This window comes from Monodelphis domestica, chromosome 2, assembly GCF_027887165.1.
Source record: "Monodelphis domestica isolate mMonDom1 chromosome 2, mMonDom1.pri, whole genome shotgun sequence".
Classification (NCBI taxonomy): domain Eukaryota; kingdom Metazoa; phylum Chordata; class Mammalia; order Didelphimorphia; family Didelphidae; genus Monodelphis; species Monodelphis domestica.
The window spans coordinates 525,789,509-525,811,833 of record NC_077228.1 but is presented as its reverse complement, the minus strand read 5'-3'; positions in this window follow the sequence as shown (position 1 = coordinate 525,811,833).

The following is a 22,325-nucleotide window of genomic DNA, read 5'->3' as shown; positions in this document are numbered from 1 at the left end:
AACCTCTTTCACCTCCACCCTCAGAAGCTAGATTTCTCCCTGGAAATCACTAGACATTCATTTTCGGTTTCATTATCTAGGCGCATGTTGTTTTCCTCAATAGATAAAGCTTCTTGAGGGCAGAGACTTCAGTTTTGTCTTTTATTCCTCAAGTCTAGCACTGTGCTTGGCACAGAGTAGGAGCCTGTTGAAAAGAACTTAATTGAAGTGAATTAGGCAACATTCTCCTGGAAGGCATACCTTCTGCCCTTTTCCAACTTCTACCCATCTTTTTAGGTCTGTCTCAGGTACCCTCTCCTCCATGAAGCTTTCCATGATTGTATAACCCCTCAGTGATTATTCTCTTAATAAATTGTCCTTATTTTTTCATGCCCATTTGTCTGGCTATACATCTTTTAAGGACAAATTCAACTGTTTGCTTTACCAGGGACCCTCCTTGATTTGCTCCTCTTTCTCAGCAGTCCCCCCCCTAGGAGACTGATCTCTCCTCTCCTGAATTTTGTTGGCATTTTTCTTGGAGCACTTTCACATTCTGCCTTTATCTCTCCCATTAGATATCCAGTGTGCCTTGAGGGCAGTAGTAGCCCCTACAACATACTTAATGCCTAATTCAACAGTCTAGTAAGTGTCTGTTATTTTTAGGGGATTGGGCTAAGTTGTGGAGATACACAGATAAAAACCAAGCATTTCTTGTCCACTAGAGTTTATAGTCTACTGGAAGGATGTAATAATGCAGATGTATGAATTATTGAATGAATGAGTACTGAGCGAATGTTTGATCGAAATCAGAAGTCAGTGACTGTACTAAACTCATCGCTCCACCAAACTTCTCCCTTTCTCTTGAAGGTACCAACATTCTTCTAGTGTTCCAGTTTCATAGCCTCAGAGTTATACCTGACCTTTCCCTCTCCCTCATAGCAATAACCTATCATTTGTCAAAACTAGCCAATTCTCCCTCCATAATGTTTCTCTCACACAGTAAGTCAGCATTCTAGCTTGGCTTTTGCTTTCTCTCACCAGAGCCATTGCAATAGCCTCCTACTGTGTATTGGTTCCAAGGCTGAAGAATGGTAAGGGCTAGGCAATGGGAATTAAGTGACTTGCCCAGGGTCACACAGCTGGGAAGTGTCTGAGGTCAGATTTGAAAACAGGACTTCCCATCCATGAGGCTGGCTCTCAATCCACTGAGCCACTTAGCTGCCCTCAGGATTTGATTTTGCAAGAGTTATTCAGAGCAAAGGCTGTTTAGTGGTCAGGCTTTGGTGGTACCATCCAGGGGCATGATTACAAATAAACAATATTTGAAACAAGCAATAAATCAAGTAACAAGCATTCATTAAACACCTACTGTATGCCAGGCACTATGCTAGATGTTAAAGATACAAAGACAAAAATGAAACAGCACTTATTCTCAAAAGGCTTACATTCTAATGTAAGGAGAAATTTATATGCATGTACAAGAATATACAGAATACTTTCATGAATACAAAGGAACTTTTGGAGGGGTGCACTAGCATCTGCTCATACAAACACACACACACACACACATAACCTGTGATTGTACTTAATAGCTTCCTTGGAGATATTTTATTTATTTTTATTTTTCTTTACGTTTATTTTAGCTTAATTCTCTTCCAAAAGGCACCAGTATCCACTCTTCACTTTTGAGAACTCTTTGAGGAGACAAAACAGTTAACCATTCAAAATTTCATTCCATTTCCCTTTCCAGACATGTTGGAAATAACTCAGGTTGAAGCAGCTTACACACCTGCTGGTTCTGAAAGTCTAAATTACCATAATCCTCTGGCAGGTGGGCTGGGGAGTTAGAGAGAGGAGGAGTCCAGAGTCTCCTCCAGAGAGAACAGCAGATGATCGTGTGTGGTGAGCCCTGTATGGGAAATGTGTGCCCAGAGCCCACGCTTAAGGAAACAGTTACAGTGTCTGACATTTTCCTCTAAGAAAAAAGAGACTCCACACGCCATCCAAGGACACATGTTTATGGCCCTGGTGACCAAAAGACCAAGAGTGCCATGTAATCTGCTAATGCACAAATCTTGTCAATAAGAGGTGATGAATGTGAAGGAGATCTTGATTGCTGAATAAAATTTTCATCTTGCCAACCCCGCCCCCTCCTCCCAAGGTATGGAGAATAAGGAAGACAGGAAAGAGAAAGGCTATGTTGTATCACTATTTTCCATTTGATTAGTGAACTTGACACTTCTTTAGAGAGACAATTTTTTCTCTTTCTTTCTTTCTTTCTTTCTTTCTTTCTTTCTTTCTTTCTTTCTTTCTTTCTTTCTTTCTTTCTTTCTTTCTTTCTTTCTTTCTTTCTTTCTTTCTTTCTTTCTTTCTTTCTTCCTTCCTTCCTTCCTTCCTTCCTTCCTTCCTTCCTTCCTTCCTTCCTTCCTTCCTTCCTTCCTTCCTTCCTTCCTTCCTTCCTTCCTTCCTTCCTTCCTTCCTTCCTTCCTTCCTTCCTTCCTTCCTTCCTTCCTTCCTTCCTTCCTTCCTTCCTTCCTTCCTTCCTTCCTTCCTTCCTTCCTTCCTTCCTTCTTCCTTCCTTCCTTTCTCCCTTACCTTCTATCTTAGAAACAATGCTGTGTATTAATTCCAAGACAGAAGGGTAATAAGGGCTAGGTAATGGGGGTTAAAAGACTTGCCCAGGATCATACATCTAGGAAGTATCTGAGGTCAGATTTGAACCCAGGACATCCCATTTATAGGCTTGGCTCTCAATTTCCTGAGCCACCTAAATATCCCCAGGGAGAATCTTTCTAACAAAAGAGTCAGTCTTTACTCCCAGAACAATAATCACACTGTAGAAATACACACAAACACATATACAAATCCACATACAACATAAGCACACAGTGCTTTGGGGTTCAGAAAGCACCCTACAGACATCTCATTTGATGTGGTTGGTGCTATCATTAACTCCATTTTACAAACAATTATATGGAGGCTACATACAAATTGAACTATGTGTAGCAGACCTGATTTCATAGATGATCTTTAAAAAAAATGAGTCATTACATATTGACATATTCCTGTTTTTTGATGATTAATTTCAGAATAAAAAATAAAATTTAAATAAAAGAAGAAACATTTACAAAACCTAGCAAAACCACAAGAGCTTTAGATTCTTCTGCCTCATGTAGGCTTTGGCTCCACGAGGGCAGCTTGCTGTGTGCAATAAACACATTCCTAGAATGTGAGGAACATCAAGTTTTTGTAAACCAAGTCATATTTCAGCTGGGCTAAGGGAGCTTGCTATCAAGAGCTCCCCTGGGGCGAATCCTTTTGTAACATGAAGCTTCCTTTCCATACACTTTATAAATCTGGATGTTCATACACCCGAGGTCCATCCACCATCACTCAGACACATCTGCTTCCCAGCCAGGAGCTGTCCGCAGCTGAATCTCTTTCAAAAGAACAAGGACGCTAGGTTGGCATCGCACACCTCAGCTTAAAAGGACAAAGATATCCACACCTCATGATTGTGACAAATCACGAATCAACTCTTTTTGATCACTCTGCCTTTACTGGACAGCCAGTTGTTTTCTCCTCCCCACCAGACATGGGCTTGTGGGTTTCTTGGTTCCCTTGGATTTTGCTGATACTTTCTTGTTGACTTCATTGTTCTAGGCAACGTTTAATCCTCTGGTCTCTGGTCCTGTTTGTTTTATACTTGCTGCTGATTGCCATTGGAACTGACCTTACCCCACCCCTGTCCATCTGGCTTTTGCTTTTATCCCTCTAAAACCTGTAGATTTCCTTGGCCAGACTTCCCCAGTTCCATTGGTATCACATGGGCATCACAAGGTCTCCCAGATGACACTTAAGCCTCTCACCATAATGTCTTTAAATATATTCTTTAAGATGCAATATAACAGGGGCAGCTAGGGCATTCAGTGGGTAGAGAGCCATCCCTAGAGAAGTCCTCGGTTCAAATTTTACCTATTTTTTTTTGAATTTGAGAATTTATTAGTAACAGAAAAATTGCAGCATGAAATGATAGTCTTATTATATTCTCTATCTTGTCTCTTGATCACTCTACCACAAAGAAGCATTGTGGGAGTCCAAGATAAAATGGTATCTACTTCCTAGCTGTGATCCTGGCCAAGTCACTTTACCCCATTGCCCAGCCCTTACCACTCTTCTGCCTTGGAACCAATACACAGTATTGATTCTAATACAGAAGGTAAGGGTTTTAATAAAAATATAATATAAGAATAATTGGCTTGAGAATAATAATATCTAACCTTTATATAACATATACTATGTTCCAGGCATTGAGATAAGCACTTTATAGTAATTATCTCATTTCATCCTTATAACAACAGTAGGAAGTGGGTGCTATTATTATTCCTATTTTACATATGAGGAAACTGAGGCAAACAGAGATTAAATGCTTTACTCAGGGTCACACAGCTAGAGAGCGTCTGAGTCTGGATTTGAACTCCGATCTTCTTGACTCCAGGCTCAGTGCTTTATCCACTATATCACATAGTTTCCCAACATATAAAACCATGGCACCATGGAAAGAGAATTGGCCTTGGGATCAGAAGTCAAATTTCAAATTTAATCTCATATATTTCCTAACTGTATGACCTTGGACAAGTGGCTTCACTCTCTGGGTCTGAGTGTCCTCATCTGTACATAAAATAAGGGGATTAGATTAGTTGACCTTTGAGGCCCTTTCTAGCTCTAGCTCCATGATTTGTGGGAGCCTCCTTAAATGTAAATATCTTAACATAGCAAAATACAATGTGCCATAGTAGATAGAATATTAGACTTGGAATCAGGAGGACTTGGTTCAAATCTTGCTTCAGACATTTGCTAAATGTGAGATCATTGGCAAATCACTTAATGTCTTTGTGCCTTAGCTTCCTACTCTTTAAAACAAAGGAGTCAGACTCAATGGTTTCAAAGGTTCCTTTCAACTCTGAATCTATGAGTCTATGACTTGCTAGTTGGGTGATTATGGGAGGGGATTATACTAGATGGCTTTGAAAGCTGCTTCCATCTGGAGATTTAGGACTCCTTTGGTTTACAGAGTTCTTTACTTTTTATAGCATTTATTCCTCATAACAAGCCCCTGAGGAAAGGAGAAATATAATATTAGGAAATAGTTGTTGCCATCTTTCCCATCTCTTTCTCTCTTCAATTACTGGGAGGCATAAAGCACATCATTACCTGAAGATCTAAATTTTTATGGGTGGGTTTGGCAACTGGGAGATGTTGGAGGGGAGAGAGGAAGGAGAAGTTGGAAAGGTAGCATTGTTTGCTAAGGACACAGAGAGGGCTCTAGTGACTTGACCCTTGAAGGACTAGATAATCATTGGGTCACAGAATTATAAATGGAGACTTGACAGGGACCTTAGAGATCATGTGGTCCAATATGTTCATATTTCTGATAAAGAAAATAAAGGGCCAATGAGGTTGTGACTTGTCCAAGATCCTGTTGATATTAAGTAGCAGAGCCAGGATTCAAATTCAGGTCTTTTGACTTCAAACCCAATACTCTTTCCATGATATGCTTCTACTCCAAAGACTTGCATTTGGCTTGCCTAAGCATCTAGTGTCCCATATGTTCATGCTACCAGGAGAGGAGTGCCATGAGGAACACCAAGAAGAAGTAAGATGGAGACAACAAGTAACCCCATACTCAGCCCCTCTAACCATCAGGAAGAAGGAAAATTTGTCATGCCAGAGGATTACCCATTTTAAGAAATATTTTTGTAGCCCTAGTTCCTAATTCCAAACTTGGCACAGAATAGGTGATTAATGAATGTAAGATTGATTCCAGCTGTGTGAGCCTGGGCAAGTCACATATCCCCTCCAGGCCTGAGGTTACTCCTCTTAAAAAAGGCAAGTGTTGGACTTAATGGTCCCTTCCAGTTCTAACCATATGACTTCTATGAGCTATGGTCTGAAAGTTGATTGAGTGATTATAAGTGGCTGTGCAGATTTAGATACTACTATGCCTACTATGGGAAGTATGTAAGGGCATGGGCCATGTCTCCTCTTTGTCACAGATATCTTTTTACTTCTCTTACTGCTAGCTTGACTTTAGACCTTTTCCCCTATTTTGATCTTTGGGTCCTTTGTGTTTCTGATTTTTGACTGCTTGCCTGACCCCAGACCCTCTGGTTTACTGCAATATGGATATAAAACTGAAAGACTTCCAAGAGGCCATCAAATCTTTTACAGAGAAGGAAACTGAGTCTCAGGGAAGCCATAGGATCATAGATTTAGTGCCAGAAGAAATGACAACAGCCCATTCCCCACATTTTATAGGTAAGGAAACTGAGACACAGAGATATATTAAATAATTTGTCTAGGTTTCTAAGCTAGTGTTTGAAGCAAGAGTCATTTTCAGCTCTTTTTGGATCCAAGACCAACACTGTCCCCACTATACTCTGTTGCTGCATAGAGCTTTGTCTTGATTTATGGTTTTCTCATTTTCCCTCCAAATTATACTGGTGGTTGATTTCCAGAGTTTGCTTTGACTTCCTTCCTGGTTTTTACTTTCTTTGCTGTTTCCATGATCCACTGTCATCTACTGACCTAGTGCATTCATATTCCAAGGCACCAAGGCATTTGGCGAATCTTTAAAATGTTTCAATGGAAAAGGAAACCTATGTGGAAACATTTATACCCAGAGAATGGGACTGAGATTTGGATATTTAAGGGTGAGATGGAATTCCATTGAGCCATTTCTAGAAGGAAAGAGGGCTAGGATTTCTGAAACCTGATTCATCACTGGGAGAGCGTGCCCATCGCTGTTGCCACCATGACTCTTAGAGGCCATGAGGTGATCTTGGAAATTTTGGTGTTAATTTTGAGTGCCTTATGGTGGAATCTAATTCAATATATTAAGATATATGCAGTGCTTAGAAAAATCCAAGCGCAGGCAAACTTTGTTATATTACTCTCAAGAGGCAAGAGGAGAAGGATTGGAGACAGCCAAGTACTGACTGCCTGAAACATCACACTCTGGGACTTTTCCTGTTGAATGTTAGATGCAGAATTAATATGGTGTCTATTCAGGAATGCACTTCAGGGATGCTCTGCTTGGGGAGACTTATAGTTATCGAAATGTTCAGGTCCCCTGGAGGAAATATGACTCCCTGCTTTAGCCCCTCCTTCATTTCTCTACTCTTTCCATCCTATCTCTGCAACTCCTTTTCTTCATGGTCTCCTCTTCTTTTATTTAAAAAAAATATCTATTTAAACTCTTACTTTATTTGTTTTTTCACTGAGTTCCCAGTTCCAAGCTTTCTTTAAGGCACAGCTTCAATGCTATCTCCTTCAAGACCTCTTCAAGACGGGACTTTTCTAGTCCTTAGTGACCTTGACCAATCACTATGTTTATTTCAATTTATAATGTGTTTATTTATCATTTATGAACATATTATATCTCTATTAGAATGCAAACTTTGAGAGGGCAGAAAGTACTTCCATTCTGGGTTCATATTTTCCATTCATAGAACATTTTGTTGTTCCATCATTTTGTAGTTGTAGACTCTTCATGATCCCATTTGGAATTTTCTTGGCAAAGATACTGAAGTAGATTTCTATTTCCTTTTCCAGGCATTTGACAGATGAGGAGACTGAGGTAAATAAGTTAAATGACATGTCTACGGTCTCATGAGCTCACAAAGATGAATCTTCTTGACTTTAGGCCCAGCACTACCTAGCTGTTTAATACTGTAAGTACTTTTGATATATTGATTTATTGATGTGCCTAGAATCAATGAAAAAGTATTTATAAAACACAATATATACAAGTACTATGTATAACATGCATAATATATACAAGTATATGAAGGATTCAGTTGAAAGGTGGACAGACCTAGTGGATCCTTTGTTTTTGTGTCAGAAAGGCCAATCTCAGGGCTAGTGGGTCTGGAGGGTGCAGCAGCAGGGCCAATGGTAAGACCTGGTCATCCTCAGGTTGCTGAAAGCAGGGCAGAGGGTGAAACTTTGAGATGGAGAGCTCTGATGGGACCACAGAAACAAATCTCCTCATTTTACAGATGAGAAAACTTAGTCCCATGGAGTAGAGATGATTGACTTTATTGGATTTTCAAAATTAAGGGCAGAGCCCAAAGCTCCATTCAGGTTTGTTGCTATTGTGGTTGTTCTGGGTATAGGAAGACCAACTCTTCTTTTATCACTTTACATTGTCCCCCTGTTTCTATACATAATAATTTCAAGGAATTTTATATATATATATATATGTATGTATGTATGTATGTATATGTGTGTGTGTGTGAATCTTTGCTCTTTCTCCTTCCCCTACTTAGACTGTTTTTTTTTGTCTTCTGGGGTCCAGCTTCATTCCCCCCCCCCCGAATTTTTCACTGCACTTTTAAGAACTATTGTGTTTATTTGGACCTAGAAATGACTTACTGTTTTCCTACAGTTTCTCCCTACATTTCCTCAATGATAAACCTCATTTAGTTATCAACTATATGAAAAATACTGGGCTGGATGGTGAGAATCCTTAGATCCTACATGGAGATCTCAAAGTTTTCTTAGAGGCTATCTTATTTTTTTAATTAAAAAATACTTTTTATCTAGAGAGGCCCGGGAAGGTTTCACGGATGAGGGGGACCTGAACTGAACCTTGAGAGAAGGATTCTGAAAGGGGGAGCTCTGGATGCAGAACAGCAGTGACTGCTAGCATCCCTTTCAGCACTAAGTCTATGATTCTGTGACTTCACATTCAGGTAGGACTTAACATCATATTGGTTTTTGATAATATTTGATATTCTCTTCTATCTGTTTGAGCTAAAATCAAGGTCGATAAAAAGTGAATTTCTGAATGTTTCTACTTTCTTTTCAAAAAGATTACATTAAAAAACATGACTTGTAAGTTGGGGCATCTTCTCTTTGGGGAAAATTATTGTAGAAAGTGTGTTAGACTCAGAGTTGGGAAGACCTAGGTTCAAATCCAATTTGCAACACTTACTATTTGACCCTGGGGAAATCACTTTCAGCTTCAGCAGAGGATTGTATTGAGTGTATTGTGTGTATTGAAAACCAGGTTCAGAGATGGGAGATTCCTGGGTTCAAATTTGGCCTTGGACACTTCCTAGCTGTGTGACCCTGGGTAAGTCACTTAACCTCCTTTGATAAGCCCTTATTGCTCTTCTGTCTTAGAACCAATACACAGTATTAATTCTAAGATGGAAGTTAAGAATTTAAAAAAATCTTCAGCAATTATTGCCTCTAAGGTCAAATACATACCCCCTAATCCTTGAATGATGAGTATAAGGGTACCGTAGGTAGAATCCTGATCTTGGGGGGGGGGGCAGGAAGACTTGGTTTTAAATTCTGTCTCTAATACTTTTTTCTTAGGTGTGTAACCATCAGTGAATCACTTAACCTTTCCCTGCCTCATAGTCTTTAGAGTTGGTACCTCCAACTCTACATCTGTGATCCAAGGCCACCCATAATCTGACTCCAATCCATTTTTTAGACTATTTTCTTCTCAATCCCTATCATAAACTCCAAGGTTCAGCCAACTATCTATGAGCTGATCCCCATACTCCACATTCCAGTTCTTCTGTCTGATTTTGTTCAGATTATCCTCCATGCCTGAAATACTCTCCCTTCTCACCTCTAATTCTGAATCCTTCTTCCCTTGTTCCAAGGTCTAGGTGATGTAATTGATAGTCCTCAATCCCAAGAGAGTTAGAGGAGTCTCTGCTCCAAGCAGATGAAGACTTCTCCCAGGAGAACAGGCAGATGAGAACAATTTGTTCCAATGTCCATGAAGCAGGTGAAGTGGAGAGCTTAGAGCTTGATCAGATATAGAAAATGTCAAGGTCATCCGCTCCATCCTAGACCATGGCCAGTCTTCCTGCCTCATCTTATCACTGGACTTCAATGATTCTGGAAGAAAGAGTGAAGCTGATGATTCTGTGCATCTCTGCCTCACTTACATCCAATTCACACTCAAGCCAAGACACTACCCCTGATGATGATCCTCTTCAAAAACAACAGGTGATGTGGCCCCTTCTTTCTGAAGCCTTGCCTGAACCCTCAATTTGGGAGGGCCTTTTCCTGCCTCAAATTACCTTCTTTGATTCACTTTTCTACTTACTTATTAACAGATTCTGCTTTTTATTAACAAATTCTCTTTCCCATTAGACTATGAGCTCCTTGAGGCAGGAACTGTTTTAGCTTTTCTTTGTATCTACAGTGTTTATCAACACTGCCTGACACATGGTAAGGATGTAATGAATGTTATAATTAATTAGTTGATGTTGTCCTCAGGAGAATATAAACCCCCTGAAGACAGGGACTGCTTAGTTTCTGTGGCACCATACACTTGCCAATAGTTGATTGTGTATGAAAGAAGATTCTTTGGATTCATTGAGTGAATCCTGGAAATAGGTAATACAGTGGGGGGGGGGGGGAAACTAAAAAAATGAGCTCTGGAGTTATGGAACCTGGATTCAAGTTCTACCCCTGTAACCTAAGGAAACTCATTTCACTTAATTTTCTCTTCTATAAAACATAAGTCAAACTAGATAGCTTCCAAGGTAGCCAATATTCCAGCTTTACAGCCATCATCCCATTTCAGGGTTCCTCAACCTTTCCTGTGTGTGTGTGTGATACATCCCTCCAGTAGCTTATGGACCCTTCCAAGAATCATGTTTTTAATTTTAAAAATGTAATTAAAATTTTTTAAGGAGCTATCTTTACTTTATTCCAACAACAAATTTACAAATAAGTTTTCCAAAGTTATATGATTCGTGTTGCCTCCCTCCCCTCTTCCCTCCCAGAATCATGTTTTTTAAAAATAGCAAAAATAAAATACATCAGGTTTCAAAGGAAATAATTATAACAAAATATAGATATGCATATATATATATACACACACACACACACATATATATATATATGTACACACACAGAGTTAAGGGATTCAAGCGTAAGAATTCTTATCTCTATCCTTCCTTTTGCAGAGATGAGGATGGTGATATCCAATGGTCAGGGCAGATTTCAAGTTCTTAGATTAAAGTAGGAGAGATTAATGAGTCTCCAAAAGGACAATTGATGGGTAGGAGTAAAGTTCTGGGAGATAAGCTAACCCAATTATCTGGTTGAAGTCATGGGAAAGGGGGGGTGTTAAAGGAGAAGAGTTTGGGGGGAGGGGCTCAAATTCCTTCTTGCCATTACAGAATCCCAGACTCTCTCCCAAAGGCTTTCCAGTCAAGCCTATAACTGAACTGGAAGCTTTCCTAATGAGCAATCAAATGGTCTTCCATTTGATTAGAGGGTCTCTAACACCCATTTTCTCCTGGGCATCCCATTCTCTTTGGGAAAGCTTAGGGCATAAGGAAGTTTTTTTACTGATAGAGATCCCAAACTGACTTTTCTGTCTCTTGCTCCTAAATCGGATCTCTGGGGGCCAATCAGACCAGGTCTAGGACTTTTCCCATCCACAGATGTGTAGAGATTCACAAACCTTTTGCTTCTGCTTACAGTGAGACTCCTGCCAAGACTATCTTCCATGTTGGTAGTTTTCAAGGCTAATTTTCATGACAAACTGCCTGTTGGCTAAACCCATTTGCTGCTTGCCCAGCTCACTTTCTGGGACCACCTAAGTAAAGACTTTGTGCAGTTCCTTGACTTCTCTCAATAGTTGATGGTAGGTTACTTAACTGACTTTCTCTGGCAATTGGCAGACTCCTGGCTGGTCCCACTACAGGAGAGCAGCAGCTTACAGCTGTCTGTGGCTAAAGTTGTGAGCCAGTCTCAAGGAGGATGCAATTACAAGATGCCTCCCACCTCTGCTCTTCTTCCCCATTGATCTGATTTCAAAAACCTTTCCCTCCTCTTATAAATTCATTCCTTCTTTTTTTTTTGCTGGAGAGCCCTGCAAACCAACCTGCCAATGATACCCATAAGGAACAAAAGCAATGTAGTATTTAATTCTAAAATCACTGAGTTATGTCAAATTCCACTATGTGAAAGGCTCTAAGGAAGAACTCCTTGTGATTGAGTTGACTGACATTTCACTATGAGAGTTTCAGTCTTTTGGGTGGATTTCAGCTTTAGGGGTTCTCTGGGATCACGGATTTAGAGCTAAAGGAATCATAAGGTTTTTGTCTTTCTTTTTCGGTGTTGGAGGAGGACATGGAGGTGGAGGATAGAGAAGGTGAATTTTTGTTAAATGTAAAAAAAAATTAACTTAAAAAATAAAAGAGACCAGTGGGATCATGAAAGCATTCTCTTTTTACACAGATAAAGTGAAGTGATTTGCTCAAGGGCTGAATAACAGCCTCCAGATTCCTCTTTTGGGGTTACTATATGGGGTAAGGGATACCTCAGGAATGATGTTTGTAGAAGGTGATAGGCAACTGAGCATTGTGGGAGAATTCTTCATTAATGTTTTCCCAAATGGAATGACTGATCCAGACTCCTCTTTAGGGTCCTGTAAGTCCCAGCAAATGCCACTGATGGAATTCTGGAGTCCATTTTCTGAAGGGTATAATGACAGTTCAATTTCGAGGCATCAAACTGAGCTGATCACAACCTAAACCAACAGAAACTCATCAAAAAATGTTTAGGAATTCTTTGTGTGCCACATTCCTGATTTGGCAAATTTGTTTTGGACCAGTCTCAGAATAACCAGCACCCTCCTGTAGTTGGTACCTGTGTTAAATATTCTGAATGTAATAATTATTTCCCAGTTCTTTACATTTCTAAGTGTCACATTTCTGGAGATGCTCTCTCCTATGATTGTATCCTACTCTTAAATGTTGAAGGCAAAGATCTATGAAATGATGTGTGTGTGTCCTAGCAGATTGGCTAACATGACAGTTATGGAAAGTAATGAATGCTGGAGGGGATGTGGTGAAGTGGGGAAATTAATTCATTGCTGGTGGAGCTGATGGATCCAACCATTCTGGAGGGCAATTTGGAACTATGCCCAAAGGGTGCTAAAAGAATGTCTACCCTTTGATCCAGCCATAGCACTGCTGGGTCTGTACCCCAAAGAGATAATAAGGAAAAAGACTTGTACAAGAATATTCATAGCTGCGCTCTTTGTGGTGGCCAAAAATTGGAAAATGAGGGGATGCCCTTCAATTGGGGAATGGCTGAACAAATTGTGGCACATGTTGGTGATGGAATACTATTGTGCTAAAAGGAATAATAAAGTGGAGGAATTCCATGGAGACTGGAAGGACCTCCAGGAAGTGATGCGCAGAGCGAGAGGAGCAGAACCAGGAGAACATTGTACACAGAGACTAATACACTGTGGTATAATCGAACGTAATGGACTTCTCCATTAGGGGCGGTTTAATGTCCCTGAACAACTTGCAGGGATCCAGGAGAAAAAAACACCATTCATAAGCAAAGGATAAACTATGGGAGTGGAAACACCGAGAAAAAGCAACTGCCTGAATACAGAGGTTGAGGGGACATGACAGAGGATAGACTCTAAATGAACACTCTAATGCAAATACTAACAACATGGCAATGGGTTCGAATCAAGAACACATGTGATACCCAGTGGAATCACGCGTTGGCTATGGGGGGTGGGATGGAGGAAAAGAAAATGATCTTTGTCTTTAATGAATAATGCATGGAAATGATCAAATAAAATACTATAAAATTTAAAAAAAAGAAAGAAATGATGTGTGTGTGTGTGTGTATGTGTATGAAGATAGAATGAATGGCCTGAGGTCAGGAAGATATGAGTTCAAATCCAGTCTCAAACTGGTTTTGTGACCCTGGATAAGTCACTTAATCTGTTTGTCTCAGTTTCTTCATCTATAAAATGGGGAAACAATAGCTCCTACCTGCAGGGGTTGTTGTGGGGTTCAAATGAGAAAATAATTGTAAAGCATTTTGTAGAGTGCCTCTTACATCATGGACACTATATAAATATTAGGCACTATTATTAATACTTCAGTGGAAATTATTTGTCAACCAGTCTAGAGCAAGGTTCTAGAAAGAGACAGACAGAAAAGGCATAGTATGAGATAATGATGAAGAGATAGTAGGAAGGAGAGAAACCTAGGAGAAGAGAACAGGAAATGCACAAAAAGAGACAGAAAAGAAAGAGAAGAGAAAATGGGGAGAGAGAAAGAGAGAGACAGACAGACAGAGAGAGAGAGAGAGAGGGAGATGTGGGGAAGGGACAGAGAAAGCACAGGAGAGAAACAGAAGGAAGTAGGGCCATGGGTGTTCTACTCCCACTCCTTATGTAACCAAGAAGAGAACAAAGAGAATCCTAAGAGCTAGAAGGAAAGGAGGCCAGGTAAAGCCAGCATGCAGGCAGGGGTGGGGGAAGATTGACTCCCCAAAAGCTGGGGAATAGAGGTGCCCAGCAAGTTGTCCTTTCTGATTCTATTCCAGGTGCTTCCATGAAATCTGGCTTCAGGTTTTTTTTTTGGAATTTCCCAGGAGCCGAAAGGGCTGTTGGCACAGGATATAGTTTGTTTACATTCTTCCTCCTGACATGTATGGGTCATCTTTTCCTTTCTGGGATGTGAGAAGTTGGGCTGGTACCTTAGGGCTCTCTCCCGTCTACTCCACTGTCCCTGACTCAAAAAGCAACCTGAACAGAGAGGACTGATTGAGACCTCTCTGGATCTTTGTGGTTTGATTATTTTTTAGATTTCTGTCTATCCTAGAAGCCATTAGATTTCTCAGCAGGGCATCCCTATCCTACGGGCTCTGGTAATAGGTGTCTAGATAGACACCTGCTCAAGGCTACTGTTTACAGGAAGCCTTTCCTGATTTTCCCCAAGATGCTGGGGATTTCTGTGCCCAGCCCATATACCCACACCCACACCCTCATACACTGTGGTTCCAGGAGGTCACACCCAGTAAATCATCTCTGGAGACTGCCTAAATCTGGGTAAGAGTAACCAATAGGCTTCAAACCTTGTTGGGGGGGGGTGTTTACTCTAGGCATATGAAGATTTCCCCCAGTAGAATGGACAGAGGAGAATAATTCATTCTAACAGTCATAAAGGTGGCTGAAGCAGGTGCTATGGGGCTCTAGGAGCTTGGTCAGACATCGAAGAGGTCCTCCACTGCATTCTGGGCAGTCCCCTGTCATCCTGCCTCTTGTCTTGCTTCTGGACTTTAATGACTCTGGTAGAAGAAGTGAAACTGATGACTGTACAAGTCAGTCTCCCTTAAATCCAAATGATGCACAAGTCAAGACATCACCAGTGATATCATTGGTTCTCTTCAAAAGGAAAGGCCAAACAACAGCTTCTTTTACTAACAGGCCGCCATTTTCTTTCTCCCTGCAACTTCCCAGAAAACTAAAGGCTCATCTTTTCCAAACTAGGCCATAGCTATATGGAACTGATAATTGAATTTAAAATGCTTAAATGTGTGCTTCCCTGGGGGCAGGGAGTCGATTTTCCTTTATCTTCTACCAAGCCCAGATCTAGGCTGGGCACATAAAAGGACTTGCTGAGTGATGAAAGCCTTTAGGTTGGGTCTTCCCCTAATTTCCCTTTTCCTCATTCTTTTTTCTGTGCCTTAGGAAACCAGATGCTAGAAGTAGGGAAGTGGAGGAGGGAAAGAGTGTGGAAAAAAGCAGAAACCAAGACTGAGGCAGAAATCCCACACTTTGTGGTAGGTATGGGGCAGCTAGATGGCAAAGGGGATAGAGTGCATGAGTTGGAGTCAGGAAGACTCATCTTTGTGAGTTCAAATCTGGTCTTATACTTAGCCAGCTGTATGACCCTGGACAAATAGCTTAATCCTGTTTGCCTCAGTTTCCTTATCTGTAAAATGAACTGGAGAAAGAAATGGCAAATGATTCCAACATTTCTGTCAAGAAAATCCCAAATGAAAACCCAGATCAAAGTGCTTACTAGCTCCAGGAAGAGGGACGGAAGTGAGGATGGAGACAATTTATATCATATAACCTCAGAAAACTTATGTGGAAAGTTGTTATTACATGTAATTGGTAAAATAAAGTATCTTTGCATAAATGATTAAAAAAAAAAGAAAACCCCAAATGGGGTTTTGAGGAAGGTGAACCTAGAAAAATTTGGAGTTTCATAAAACAAGGTTGTCAGGAGTCAAACACAACTGAAAAATGACTGGAGGCCTCTCTGCAATGGACACTCTCAGACAATTTGCTCTCAGGTGAACCTCTGAGGCCATTTTATTTTAGTTTAGAACTAAGAGAAGCCTGGCTGAGAATAATTCTCAGGAGTCCAGATAGCCTCTGTTCTCTCCCTTGCCCCACTTTAAGTGATAAGTAGATTGTACCCAGTCAAACTCAAACCCTCATCACATACCTCCTTTGCTCCTATCCATGAGTTACTGAACAGATTTATGAAACTGTTCACTGAATCCACTAAACATCTTTGTTATCTGATCTTAATTGAGCCCTCACTGCATCAAGGCAAACATTCTCCCCCCTCCAAATGGTTTACTGTTCCAAAATTTTTCATCTTTCTTCAAGCCCCTCACAGCTCCCTCTCTTCTCTTTCCTACTTAGCTGAGGATTCACTTCTCATCCTTTCTTACCTCTTTGACATCTTTCTGGATTCTCTCTCCTCTCTAGATTTTTGTGACATCATTTTCCTGCTTCTCCTAATTATCTGGCCATTCTTCAGTGTCCCTTTGCTAGTTCTTTGTTATTCTCACTAACCACGAGTTTTCCCTGTGTATTATTTCATTATCCCAAAAAGCTCCTGTGGGTTCAATGATCACTTCCATACAAATCTGTTCTAGATCTAAATATTTAACCCTTGAATCTGTCTTGAGTTCCAATCCTATATCATCAATGACCTTTTGGGCATCTCAAATTGAATGTACCCTAGCAGCTCAAACTCAATTTATTTAAAACAGAACTATACTCACTCCCTCTTTCCTCCTTCTCTTCCTAACTTCCCAGTTACCCAGGCTTGAAAATTCAGTGTCATCCCTGATTCCTCATTCATTCTCACCCCATATATCCAACTCTTACCTGAATCCCTCCTATAAGTCTTCTCTTTATTCAGAAAGCTACCAGTCTATTTATGACTCTCATTGTCCTTTCCTGGATTATTGCTGCAGCCTCCTATTGGTCTGTCCTACCTCAAGTCATTCCCCACTTCCAATCTATCCTTCACTAAGTTGTTAAAATGATTTTCATAAAGTTTAGGCTTAACCATGCCACTCCTTTACCCAATAAACTCCAGTGGATACCAGGTACCTCCACGATCAAATATAAAGTCCTCCATTTGGCATTTAAAACTATTCTCAACCTGAACTATTGCTAATTTTCTAATTTTTTTCCAACTTTATTCTCCTCCAAGTATTCTACAATTTAACCACACTGGCCTACTGTTGTCGCTCAAACACAAAACTGAATGTCCCATCTGTGGGCCTTTGTATTGGCTGTACCCCATGCCTGGGATTCTCTGGCCCCTCACCTCTCTTCCTTAGTTTCCTGGCTTCAAAGATCACCTTTTGCAGAAGACTTTTCCTGCCACTCCCCCTCCAAAATTCTCTTCTCCAATTTCCTTTCAACTATTTTAGATACTTCTTTCATGATCTAGTTATTTACATGCTACCTCCTCCATTAGAATGCCTTCTCCTTGGGCTCAGGGATCTTGGTTTTGCCTTTCCTTGTATCTTCATTGAGTGCCTTGGATATAGGCTGAATTCCAAATAAAGAGATAACTTGTTTATTGTGGTAATTCTCCCCAACTAGAATATATGTACGAATAGTTGAGCTCTAAAGGACCCCACTGCTCATCTAGGCCAAATCCTTTATTTTACAGAGGAAAAAATTAAGATATAGGGAGGTTAAGTGAATTTCACACATTGGAAAGTGACCAAGGTCACATTGGTAGTAAGCTTCAAGCAGTGGAATTTGAATCCATATCCTTGAACTTAGAGCTGGGCCCCTTTATTCTATTCTATAAATAAGAAGTTTTAAGCCTTTGGAGGTTTAAAAATAAATAAATTAGGATAAAAACCATTTTATCTAAATTGAAAAGATACTAATAAATTATCTTTTTTCATAAGAAATCCTTTTGTTGAGCAAATAGTAAATTTTATTTTATTTTTTAGTGATATCAAAGGGAACTTAAATTTTTTGTTTTTTAAAATTTCTTTAAAGAATTTCAAATTATTTACTTAGGAACCACCACCATCACCAAACATTTAAACAAATGCATTAAAAATTATGTGTAAAATAACAAACTATATTATTTATGATTTGTTTAAGAATATTACATATGTGTGCTAATATAAACATCCCCTGCTTTTGGGTTCCTTTTGGATTTATTTTACTTTGATTTTTTCTTGATTTTGTGGCTGTTATTTTTTAATATTATCATATTATGTGTTGTTTTTATTCTTTTTCTTCTCTTTTTATCTTTTCATATACAGTGGTATCTTGGTATTCATCATTAATTTGTTCCAGAAGGCAGGTTGAGTACCAAATGAATTTTTCTCATAAGGAATAATGTAAATTGAATTAATCTGTTGCAGACATCCAGAAAACCTAGATTTTATAAGGCATTATATTCATCAATGGAGTTGTATTTTGATTAATAAGCATTTTACTTTTGTCACAAGTAAATAAACTAATAAAATATAATAAATAAACCATAAACCATAAATAAAAAATAATCAGAATAAATAAAATAATTTAAATTTAACTTGACTTCTATTGAGAGGAATTCATGGCCAAAGGGGATTGTGGAGAGAAGAAATGTTATTGTCTGAAAGAGAAGTGCCCTTCCATAACATCTGAGGGCAACTGCTCTTTGGGAGTTTTTTCCATTCTCTTTTCTGTTCCTTATCACCCCTGAACCCTGTTTGATATTCCCCAGGGGCAAACCTCACAAGAAACCTATTCAATGATGTTTGTTTTGGTCTGTGTTTCAAAATTCCTCTAAAGTGGGAAATGGTCTGGTCATTTAACAACTTTATAATTCTGTTTGTTAAAGGCTTATCAGGGTGATATTTTTCCAACAAAGTTTTGCACTTCTTTGTCTACCCATTTTACACATGTTACTTTGATGAATTAAATGAAGACATTCTCCTTTGACTCTTCCTCACCTGAAGAAAACTCCCCCAGTCACCAGCTCTTGAAATTCCTGTAGCTCCTCAGTGTTGAGATCTTCTTTAAGCTCCTAACCTAACATATGATTTTTTTGTTTTGGCTGGAATGGGCATATTCTTCCCAAGATGTGACCCCAACATGTTCTAGCAAGCTTATCAAGTGCCAAGCAAATGTTAAATACTGTATGTGACCACAAAAATGTAGGTTTCAAGACTGTGAATTGCCAAACTGTAAAGGTAATTTTTAGTGTCTTGACTTAAATAAAAAATAAGTGGTTGCCATGAGAAAAATTCCCAAATATGAAATACCCAAGTCAGCTGGGTTTTATGGAGATTTTAATTAATACGAATGAAGGAATTAAGGGAAGGGAGAGAGACAGAGTAAGAGGAAATAGTAGGAAAAGGCCTAGGGCTTAGGTCAAATGGCCTAGGCCTTTCTCTTTAAGAGAGAAAACTAAGTCTTTTATCCACTCACCACAAGATTTTGTCCTAAGCAAAACTCCAACTAAGTTCAGAGGTCCAGCTACTCCAACTAGTCCGAGATCCAACTCACTCTAAGTTGAGAGAGCCAGCTCCTTTTAAAGAGAAATTTCTCCTATGTTACCTCCCCTAAATTTTCACATCTACCAATCACAGTAGACGCTTTCCACAGGACTGACCATTCTTAATTCACATCTTATTTTGTTGATCACCTTCCCTGAGTAGACTAAAACTTCACACCTTTTGCTAAGCTTGTCCTTTGTAAGTTGCTTGATCTTTTTAGTGATTAATTTAACCTTAATAGGTACTTAGCATCCTTTTGTATTAGATCTAAAAATAGACCTAGCTTAAGGTTTTGGCCTCACTATAAGTATGAGTTAAGTACTTTTCATTGTTCAGTAAGGAGTTTTACAACTTTATCTTCCCCTAAAGTATGCCTAAGTATGGGTGGAGTAATGTTAGAGTTCTCACATACACTCCTGACTAAGTACCTCCATTGTTTAAAATGGGGAATAGCCTTAACCAAATGTTCTAAGGTAGAGTCTGAGAAGTTTTAAGATTCACACATGACAATTTTTCTTGTAAAAATGTATGAATACCAAATTCAATGAGTTCTGAAGCTAAGTACCAAGGTTTAACTGTATTTCTCTTATTTTTTATATTTCCAATATTGTTATCTCTAGTAATATAACACAATACATTACATTAAATTATCACAATATTTTCAGTCATTTCCCCCAATGATTGCATTTGTGTTATTTCCAATTATTTTGTCATTGCAAATAAAACTTCCATGATTTTTTTCTATATACACAGTTTTTTACACTCTCAATAATACCCTTAGGGACAAATCCTAGTAATAAGACCCCTAGGTCAATGAGCATAAACAGCTTTACAACTCAATGTATATTTTCATCTTGTTTTCTAAAAAATACCCCCCAAAACAATTCACAACTACTCTAGCAATGTAGTATTAAGCCCATTTCTCCATGTTCCTATTAGCATTTAATTTGATCAGTTCAATCCATCTGGTTCTCAGTTGACACACATTACCAGGACCATATTTAACTAGATTGGTCCTTAGGTGGCAGATAATCTATTGCCAGCACCACACTCTTTCTGAAACCAAATCTTTTCAGCTTGGTCATATTCAGTGGAATTTTTGTTCCTATGCCACAACCCCTTAGGAATGTAGATTTATCTCTATATTATGATGAGTGTTACAGTAAGACTTTTGCAGAATATTTATGACCTCTAAAGCATTATTGTCCCATCAGAAACTATGTTTGGATTTTATGTATGCTCAAGCTTAGATGTACTACTAGTCTCACGAAAATTTGTGTGGGCTTTTCAGATATCTATAACATTTAACTTATTTATTGTTCTAGCAACATCAACTTCTTTCTTTTTTTTTTTTGGTTAAATTTATCTATTTCTGTGAGGGGAAAATTAATGTCACCTGCTTTTTTGAGAAAATAGTAAATTTTAAAAAGGAAACAAAAAACTAAGATTGAAATTGTTAAAAAACTTAAGAAGAATGAATGGCATATAATTAAAATAATGTAATACTAAATTATTTTAAAAATTATAATAAAAATAAAAGATTTGAAGTAGACAGCATTCATGACATTGATATCAATTAGAGTAATTTCATCCAGAAATTAAACCAATGTAAATTAACTGTTACAATAAGGAAAGTAATAGGACCCTAGAAGGCACCTCAGCTCACAAACATCTAACTCATAAAATAGAGATTGCCAAAGGCAACTTTAGACTAGACTAGAAATTAATTTGTAAAATCTTACAAAATATGATGGATGATTACAAATAGCATCAGATAATAAATAGAGAGATGCAGTGGAGGCTAAAGATTATTTAAAGAAAGTTTGGCAAGATATCCAAGTAAGTAAGGCAATCCCAAGGGTTTTCAAGGATGAATAGATGAAAGACTACCAATAAAAAAGAATGGAAAAGATTTGATAAAAAAAAGTCAACAGCATGTTTTCTCCATCAGTGATAATGGAAACATCACACTTTTTGCTAACTTTACAGTACCAAGTTATTTATAAAGGCGGTATACATAACCAAGGAGAACAAATATGGGAAAATTAGCCAGATTAAATATATACATACACACACACACACACATATATGTCTATATCATTGTGGGGTCATACAATGGTTAAAGCATTGGATAGTCAATTTGTAAGGTGCCCAAAATTCTTGGATTTTATTAATATTTTTTCTTATTTATTTGGAAAATTTTACTTAATTAGTTAATTTAGAATATTTTTCCTTGATTACAAGAGTCATGTTCTTTCCCTCCCCTTCCCCTACCCCCTCCTGTAGTCAACATGCAATTCCATTGGGTTTTACATGCGTCCTTGATCAAAAACTATTTCCATATTGTTGATGTTAGCACTAGGGTGATCATTTAGAGTCTATATCCCCAATCATATCCCCATCAAACCATGTGATCAAGCAGGGACTTTATTAATATTAAAAAAGATGACCCATCAGTAAATACCGACCTATGTGCCTACATCTATATGCATGCTTTATGAGACTTATCTATACACAAATGTCAATGTCCCCAAGGAAGATATTAATAGAGAAGAAATAGGCTTTTGAAGATGATATTCACCATAGGACTCCACCTTTACCATCTTACAATTGAATGAAATGTATAGAGAATTTAAGATCTCATTGTGCTTATTATGTATTGAATTTAAGAAATGCCACTTTTGACTCAGTGGAACAAAATTGATCAGGCATTTCCACTG